At 48.6% G+C, this 9,811-nt stretch overlaps 1 pseudogene; it reads left to right on the forward strand.

Moving 5' to 3' along the window:
* The first annotated feature begins 441 nt into the window (after positions 1-441).
* LOC101021238 lies at positions 442-7,981 on the forward strand (annotated as a pseudogene).
* The last annotated feature ends 1,830 nt before the right edge of the window (positions 7,982-9,811 follow it).

Below are 9,811 nucleotides of genomic sequence, written 5' to 3' on the forward strand. Positions count from 1 at the left end.
GCCACAGGGAGGGCGCGCGGAACCGGGAGGACTAGGCGGGGCGAAACTGAAAACCACCCGCAACGAACTGACGAAAGCCTTTTGCGCAGCTGAAATCCGCAAATGCTTTAATATCCTCCTGAGGCGCAAGAGACAAAATGACTTTAGAGCGACCCCGACCCTATTTTACCACCCACAGACACACAAAAACGAACACAGCAAAAGTAGAAAACCCAATCCCTGCTCTTTGTGAGACACGCATTTAAGAACATAAAGAAGCAGCGCTCAAGGGGGAGGAAATATTTGCAAAACAATGAAGTGAAATGATCTCCTGTGAAAGATGGGAAGCAGAAGAAAGGCGGAGTGAAACTTCTTGCAGTTTCTCCGCGCTTCGGCTCCACCCAGGAGACCAAAGCCCGGGACCGCTCAGCGGTAGGCTCAGACGTTTCCGCCGCGCGGTGAACAGCGGTGTCCTCTGCATTCCGTCGCCAAGTCCCGGTACCAAAGGAGCTGGCTGAGGGCCCCACGTTCCTTCATTGCATCCTGGCTCTGCTTCTGCTGCGGAACTGTCCCTGGACCGCGCGGGAAGGTGAGTTCCAGTAATGGGTCGGAGAAAGAGGAGAGGGCGTCGCGGAGGACGGATCTTTGTGACCGCGCCGCGCCCTTCTCAATTCCCCAGGCAAGGCTCCTTCTGCCTCTGTCGCGTCCCTGGGGTTGATTCTCCCTGCCTGAGAAAACAGAGTGGCATAAGCGAGGTCAGAAACTAAGCGCAGTAAAACAGCTCGTTGTCTGGGATAAATGCCAAAATTCTTGGTCTGGCGGCCAAGGAAATCAAGGATCGGGACGAACACCCACAGAGTGAGATAGGAGCAGGAGTTTAATAGGCGAAAGGAAAGAACAGCTCTCTGTCACAGAGAGGCCCATGTGGCCCGAAGAGCCGGTTAGGACCAGATGTGCCACCTGAATAGGGCAGTCACTAGCAGCCCCCACCCCATTCTTAATCATGCAGGCAAGCTCTTTGTGCGGCTCTGCCCTACTTACCTGCCTGTGATAAAAGGGGATGGTGAGTTTCTGTGCCTGTTCCCAGGCACCTTCTTGCAGCTGCAGGCATCCCCACCCTGTGCACGCTTCCGGCTTCCCTATCTCAGTGTGCCTAAAGAAACGGACAGGGGCCAGGCGCCATGGTTCACCTTTGTAATCCCAGCACTTTGGGAAGCCGAGGGGGGTGGATCAACTGAAGTTAGGAGTTCGAGATCAGCCTGGCCAACATGGCGAAACCCCGTCTCTACTAAAAATACAAAAATTAGCTGGACGTGGTCACGTTCGCCTGTAATCCCAGCTACTTGGGAGGCTGAGGCAGGAAAATCACTTGAACCCAGGAGACAGAGGTTGTGGGATGAGCTGAGATCACGCCATTGCACTCCAGCCTGGGCGACAAGGGCAAAACTCCGTCAAAAAAAGAAAAAAAAAACCAAAAAGCAAACAAACAAACAAAAAAAAAAAAAAAAAAAGGAAGAAGGGAAATGGACAGGAATATGCTCACTGAGCCCCACTGTTTTTGCAGGGACCCATCCTATGTATGTGAAGTTCTATCATTATCCAGCTAGTTCCTCCTTCTGTGCCCAAGCTGCTTATCTGTGTTTTACAGCCTGATCTTCTAGGCTGCTCTTTGTTAGAAGACAAGTGATTTCTTTAAACTGCTTGAGGTTAGAAAGGGAGCAGTTTCTGAGCTGCTTTTTGTTAGAAGGAAAGTTTTTTGCTGGGGACTCTCTTTACCCTGTCTACCTGAATGATTTCTTTCTTATTTCCTATAGTAGCAGGAGGATGGGAGGGACGAGATTTTGGAGGGGGCCAGAGGGCACGGTGGGACTCTCTGGTGAGGCGGGCACCTCCACCGTGCCCTAGGGCAGAAGGAGCCTGAGCTACCAGGACACAGGCATGACCAGAGGTGAGGGAGGGGATCTCGCAGAAACGGGAGCACACACATCCCAGACAAACAGAGATGCTGTCTTCTCACTGGCCCTCCACCACACAAACCCTCCAGCACTTCCAGGGCTCCCTGCCCTTAAACTTTGCCCTGCACTTTGCTGCACTCACCTGCAACCAGGGGCTCACCAGACACTTCCCTCCCAATCGCCTCACCACCCACTGCCACCAAACAGGTCACATCCTTTTACCTTCAATCTCAGCCCAGCCCTCTCACCCCACAGGCCTCCCTCACCTCCCCATCCATGAGGGTGTTCTCACCACCTCTCCCACCAACTGGCACCTTCTCCTGCTTGCTGAATACACACCCACACACCCCAGAACCTGTGCAGGGGGAATGGGAAGTACCATTCCCCACAGGATGACCATGGGAATGCAGGTGAGTAGAGACACCCACTTCTGCCCTTGGACCAAGACCTGCCTATTCTTCCTATTCAGGAGCCAGCATCATATAGAATGGTAGGCTGGAGGTGGCAAACCCTTTCTAGAAAAGGAAGGCAGGAGACACTTTGGTCTTTTCAGGGCATGGGTTCTCTGTCTCTGTGTCAAGTCCTATCCGTTTGTAGAGCAATAGCAGTCCAGGACAACCTGAAAATAAAAGAGGGAACAGAATTGGACACTATCCTAGGTTACTGACCCCAGATGAGTATACACAGAGTGACACAACAGTGGATGGACCATCCCCTAGGGTGGCATCTCCAGATGGGGTCTCAGGTGCAACTCCAAAAGTCAGAACCAGTTCTGCCCTGCCTGTGGCTTCTGGGTGGTGTGGATGTGATGGGAGTCAGGTTCCCATGGTTCGGGGTCTACTCTCACTTCTTTTGCTGCTGAGTGGTATCTGTGGTCCACCAGGGCCATCAGGGACCCTCCCTGAAGCCTCAGTTGTGATCTGAGGGTGAGAGGGTGCAGCCATGTGGTGTCCTGGGGATTGGGGCCAATTTCTTGTGCAGCTTCTTGGTTCCCTGTGGCCCTACTCCTGCCCATCCCAGGAGAACCACCTGCCTCTTCTCACTGCTGGGCCTATCTTCTTAATGACCTAGAGGGTGAGGAGCGCATCTGTAATGGACAGCTCTGAGGCTACATGGTCACTGCCCTCTTATGGCTAAAGGCCATCTCTGCCAAGGCACGGTACTCTACACGAGCCACTTTTTAATGTGTGAAGATTTCCCTGCTGTGCATGGCATTGCCTTGCCTCTGAACATTCACATGGAATCTCTGTTGTGATTCACCAATTACACATTGTAACCACATGTACCTCTAGGATCTTAGGGGGCCTTGGGTCACTGGGCACTTAAGGCAGGTCCAGCCTCGCTCATCATTCATGGATTGTCTATGGCTGCTTTTGAGCTACACCAGCAGCATTGAGTAGTCACAATGGAGAATATATTCCCTGCACACCTTTACATGTTTACAAAATTGCCCTTCACAGCAAACTCTAGTGGCCATAAATATCTTTGGAGAAGGTCAAAAAGAATCATTCCACTTGCAGTGGGGTTAAAGGGTCCTTCCTCACTGGAAACTGGTGTCTTCTTCTAGTCATGGGTTCATGGTCTGAGAAGTGACTTAATTCTGCAAATTGGGCAAAGCAGCCTTGTTCTTGATGGAGTGGCTGCTTTCAGCCTCCTGGTCATCCATCATTTGTTTTATCTGTGTTTGTTGTGATTATTTAAATCCAGCAGTACCTGGGTTGGGTTTCCATCTCTTTTGGATCTTGGACCCCTTTGTTGTATGAGCCATGGGCAAAGCTTTGTATGGCTGAGGTCACTAGCTGGCATTGTGACTTCTCTAATCAATTCCATCATTGCATACTCCTTGCTTCTGACAGTTCACAGCCTCCACCTGGAATCTGTTATTTCAGGATTTTTCATCCCATTACTACTGGGAGTTCATTTTAGGAACAACATCTCCTACCCCCAACCCTGGCCTTCAGCAATAGGCATCCCTGAGCTTCATCCCATTCTGGTGCCTTCTCATGGGACCTTCTTTATACGCCAGGTAAACAGGAGTCCTCCAGGCTTCCCATGAGCACAGTGGATGGAAATTGTTCTGAATTTTCACACACAGATCCCTCTGACATGGGCACTTCTCTGAATCTGTGTTCCCTCCCTCTGCTACTGGCCTTAGATATTCAGATTTTCTATTTCTTGCTGTGTGGACCATCCCTTTGCCCAATGTTTCAGGAAGGCATCCTCATAGCAGATAAGCACCATCACCAGGGGCTTTGCCAACATGTTAAATCCTGTGACCATGATAATTAATTCTTCTTTATCCAGCGGGGTTCCATCCTCACTCCATCCTACCATGCACCAGCACCTTCAGGGATGGACCCACACCCTCTCCCACGTCCCACAGTCTATGTGGGCTGCTGCTGAAGATCCTCTGCCATCCAGGCCCTTCCTCCCCTAGCAGGCCTGGCACCTCTCATGTGTTGACCGATGTGGACAGAGGGGCAGTGGGACATGTCTGGGGGCATGTGGTTTCTCAGCAGGCAGAGACCTCCTCCTCTTCCTCCTCCTCTTCCTCCTCCTCCTCCTCCTTGTCCTCATGCAAAGGGTGAGCACTTGCCTTAAACTTGTGGACACCACAGTTCTGGAGGAACACTCCTTCCTGGGCCAGCCCAGCCCTCCAGAGGTGTCCTCTTATTGTCACAGTGTGAAGGAGGGCTAACTAGGGGTCTTTCTCTCCCCACCCACCCCTCACCTGCCTTTCTCCACAGACCCTCACTCTCTTTGCTATGACATCACCATCATCCCTAAATTTAGACCTGGACCACAGTGGTATGCGGTTCAAGACCAGGTGGGTAAAAAGACTTTTCTTCACTATGACTGTGGCAACAAGACAGTCACACCCGTCAGTCCCCTGGGGAAGAAACTAAATGTCACAAAGGCCTGGAAAGCACAGAACCCAGTACTGAGAGAGGTGGTAGACATGCTCACAGAGCAACTGCTTGACATTCAGCTGGAGAATTACATACCCAGGGGTAAGTTTCAGATGGCCCAGGACAGGAGGGAGCAGGTACAGTGGTAGGTTAGAGGCATTTATAGTTTTCACGTAAAAATACAAATGGGGGCTGGGCACCGTGGCTCACGCCTGTAATCTCAGCACTTTGGGAGGCTGAGGTGGGCCGATCACAAGGTCAGGAATTTGAGACAAGACTAATCAACATGGTGAAACCCTGTCTCTACTAAAAATACAAAAATTAGCCAGGTGTGGCGGCGCACACCTGTAATCCTAGCTACTTGGGAAGCTGAGGCAGGAGGATCCCTTGAACCCAGGAGGCAGAGGCTGCAGTGAGCTGAGGTTGTGCCACTGCATTCCAGCCTGGGCAACAGAGTAAGACTTTGTCTCAAAAAAAAAAAAAATTACAAATAGGAAGGTCATCTTACCCCTCAAGAGGTCTAGAGGCAAGGCTAAGATGTGGCAGAGAGAGTAAGGCCAGGAAATTGTAAGGGGAACAGGATGGGGGTGCAAAATTTGTCAAGACCAGAGCTGATCTCTCTCTGATGGGGGCAGAACCCCTCACCCTGCAGGCCCGGATGTCTTGTGAGCAGAAAGCCGAAGGACACAGCAGTGGATCTTGGCAGTTCGGGTTCGATGGACAGGTCTTCCTCCTCTTTGACTCAGAGAACAGAATGTGGACAACGGTTCATCCTGGAGCCAGAAAGATGAAAGAAAAGTGAGAGAATGACAAGGATGTGACCATGTCCTTCCGTTACATCTCAATAGGAGACTGCACAAGATGACTTGGGGACTTCTTGATGGGCATGGACAGCACCCTGGAGCCAAGTGCAGGAGGTAACAGAAGAAAGAGAAATGGGGATCTCAAGTGGGTATCCCTGGGGGAGGCTCAGAAGAAAGCGATCTGAGGTAATCCCAAGAGGGGGGGGTTTTGAGTTCCTGGGCACACTCAATTCCTATGGCAGAAGTTCAGGGCTTCATTCCAGAGAAACCAGTTCAGGTACCAGCAAGTAACGTGGAAAATGAAGAGAAGAGAGTGTCCAGGACGAGGTTTAGAAAGAGCCCAAACCCCTTGGACACATGGGATTCCTGGCCGGGCCCTGGGCTGATGCCCCTGCCATCCCACCTCCATCACACTCCAGATCCTGAGCCAGCTGATGGCTCTGTCTGGAGCAGAGTGGACTCAGAGACCAGGGATATGGTGGCACATGGGGGCGGGTGAGCTGCTGCTGGAGTTTCATGCTTACCATTGAGCTCACCAGGAATGGATGGCACAGGTCATGGACAGTCACATTCAGAGTTATGGGTGCCACCTCAAGGTGATGTGGGAAGCTCTCTGATGTGGTACATCAAGGAAATGGTTGGTACAGGCTTCAGGGCCAGGGCTGGGTGCGCAGGGAAAAACCTGCCCCTTAGTGACAGGGGCTGTGAGATGGGGAGTAGTGACTATGGAGGGGTTTCCCAGGACAAATGACCCAGGATTTCTTCAGCAACATAAACCAACGCTGTGTCTTTTTGGAAGGGTGAACATGTTCCCAAGAAGGCACTATGAGCATGGTCTCCTTCAAACTCTTTATTCTTGCTGGCAGCATGTCCATCATAATATAAAGTTAGCAGAAAAATATTCCACTAAAGTGCAGTATGTTTTCTATGTTGGTATTACATTTCTGTTTCTATGTCAGACTAGAACATCTGAACTAGCAAAAGATTAAGCAACCCAAATGCTGGATTTAAAAAATGTTAAATCTTTCAAATATATTAATGAGGACTTGTGAAAGACACACAATAAGAAGTACCACATGAATCCAAATCTCTCCACATAGTTTCAAAAATATAGAGATCAAATAATGGGGCAAAGAAAGCACACTGATCTATATTTTCAGTAAAATGAGTAGATAGGAAATGCCTAAATCCAACAGATCCTTGTCTGTAAAAGATAATCGAAACAACTGGTGAATCTTGAGTAGTGTCTGAGCATGAGATGGATGCAATGTATGGATATGAAATCTGTTTTGGTGATTGTATTGTGCTTATTAGGAAAGTGTCGTGGTTTGTAGGAAGAACACTAAAGTATGGAGCATGAGGTGGCATCATTAAAGATGAGGCATCAGCGTGGCAGCTCGCTCTCAAGTAGTGCAGGCAGAGAAGTTCTCTGGATTCTGCTTGCAAATACTTTGCAATTGTTGGTGGTTTCACATTGGTTTTCTTGTTTGTTTTGTTTTGTTTTGTTTTGTTTTACTAGTTGAAAGTGGGAACGTAAGAAAAACATACTTTTAAGAAACTGATGTAAAGAGATGAGTACCTCAATAAATCCACTACGGTTCCTTCTCCTCCAAAGCCAGGGCCTCCAGGTGTTTCCTTCTCACTCTCTGTTCTCTGCTTTGGGCAGCTTCTCCTGCCTTCTCCTCTCCTGCAGGCAACTCCCAGGCCCTTCTAGAGACTGAAGCAGCTCAGTCCAAACAGGAGCTGGGGTCATTCAGGTTCACAGGCCTTGATCCTCACTTGAACGCCGGAGCTGGCAGGAGGCGAATCAGAGCAAAGACTCAGCAACTATTCCGAGATTAGACCAGCTGTCTTAGCTGTGTAGGTATGTGCATGTGGTGTGCATTGTGTGTGTGCATGTGTGTCTGTGTCTGTGTGTGTATGTAGGTTTCCATGGATTTTCTGCCTGAAACTCATGACTATAATAGAAATTTCCCATACATCCTCCCTGTCCCTTCTCACCTCCTGACATCTCTTCCTCTCTGATCCTCCATGGTAAAACCCTCCTGGCCTACTCCTGGTCCTATCTTGCTGCCTCCAGGCTTTCTGTTCTGGCGCATCCTCTGGCAAGTATTCCATTTCCCACCAGCTCAGAGGCAGTCATGATTTAAAAGTTGGGCACAAATGTCACCTCTCATTAGGTTAGCCATACCTTCCTGTATTAGGATTCTCTAGAGAAACAGAAGCAACTGTGTGTGTGTGCGTGTGTGCGTGTGTGCGTGTGTGTAGGCAGACAGAGAGACAGAAAGATTTATTATTAGAAATTGCCTCACACCAATATGTGGCTGGCAAGCCCACCATCTGCAGTGTGGGCCACCTGGCTGGAGACCCAGGAGAGCTGATGGGGCAGGTGCAGTCTGCTGGAGAATTTTTTTTTTTTTTTTTTTTGACAGGTCAATCTTTTAGATCTTTCAAAACATCCACTAATTAGATCAAGCCCACCTCTGTTACAGGGGTAATCTGCTTTACTCAACATTCACCAATTTAAACATCAATCTCATCCAAATCACCTTCCAGGTTGACACATCACATCACACCTCCCTAGGCTAAAGTATTCCCCACTCCTGTGTCCTGAACCCACAGTGAGAGGATTTCACTGTGTGAGATCGGATTGAATGAAGAAAATGTGGTCCACACACACCATGAAAATCTTTGCAACCATAAAAGACAACAAAATCAAGTTCTTTCCAGCAACATGGATGGAGCTGGAGGCCATTATCATAAGCGACCTAACACAGAAGTAGAAAACCGCATGCTGCAGGTTCCCATTTATGAGTGGGAGCTAAACATTGAATACACATGAATATAAAGATGGAGACGCTGGAGATCACTAGACAGGGGAGTGGGGAGGGCAACATGGGCTGAAGAACCACCTGTTGGGTACCATGCTTACTGGCTGAGTGATGGGATCACTGGGGCCCCAAGCCTCAGCCTCCCACAATTGACCCATGTGACAAACCTGCATGTGTACCCTTTACGATAAGAATTGAAATCAAAAATTAGTAAGTAAAATAAAATCACATGAGGCCAAAAAAAAAAAAAAAAAAAGAATTAACTGACAGGAGCGAGAGAGAGCTCTGCACTATAAACTCTATCCCTGCTCTAAAAATACACACTCTTGGTCGGGCTCACACCTGTAATCCCAGCACTTTGGGAGGCCAAGGTGGATGAAACCCATTTCTACTGAAAATACAAAAAAAAAAAAAAAAAAAAAATTAGCCTGGTGTGGTGGCACATGCCTATAATCCCAGCTACTCAGGAGACTGAGGCAGGAGAATTGCTCCAACCCGGGAGGCGGATGCTGCAGTGGGTCAAGATCGCACTACTGCACTCCAGCCTGGGCGACAGAGAGAGACTCTATCTCAAAAAAAAATATATATATATATACTCTAGTGATTTAAAATAATTCTAAGGTGTATGATCATAATTGTATAAAAATTACATATGATTGCACCAAAACCCTAACATTAAACACTGTGTGATGGAATATCAGATGATTTCCACCTTGTTCTTTATACCCTTCCTTTTTGTCCCATTTTCAAGTGACATTTTTTGTTTATCCTCAGGCTTCCCCTTCTGCATCCACCACCTCCTTTTTCACTGTCCACCTCAGTCCTTCCTCTGGCCTGGGATTGTGGCTTCCTCAGCACTGAAGGCACAAGAGCTGCATTCAGCCTCAGGATAAAGGAGGACACAGGGCAGGTGGTGGAGGTGGTCTCGCATTGCAGAGGAAACTAACAGAGCCCAATCTCTATCACAGACAGCTGTGTTTCTCCACCAGGTTATCTACAACCAAGAAAAACTTGCCCCTTTCCTGATTGTTTTTTTTTTTTTTCTCACTCTTTTCAACTCCTTGATGAAAATTCATATTCTTCCTCCTAACATTTATTTCTACTTCTTGCCTTCACAATATATTCTGGTTTCTTGTGCCCAGAAAACACTGGTTCCACCATGTCCTAAGTCACCATCTAAAGTGTAGTGAACAAATGGGCAACAAAGAGGCCCCTACTCCAATGACTGTCCTTTTATTTATTCACTCACAGGGTAGGTACAGCCTCAGCACTGATAATGGGCTGTGCCATGAATGCTTCCCTGAGGAAAACAGACAAAATCCCTGCTCCAGTGG

This window comes from Papio anubis, chromosome 6 (assembly GCF_008728515.1).
Source record: "Papio anubis isolate 15944 chromosome 6, Panubis1.0, whole genome shotgun sequence".
Taxonomy (NCBI): Eukaryota; Metazoa; Chordata; class Mammalia; order Primates; family Cercopithecidae; genus Papio; species Papio anubis.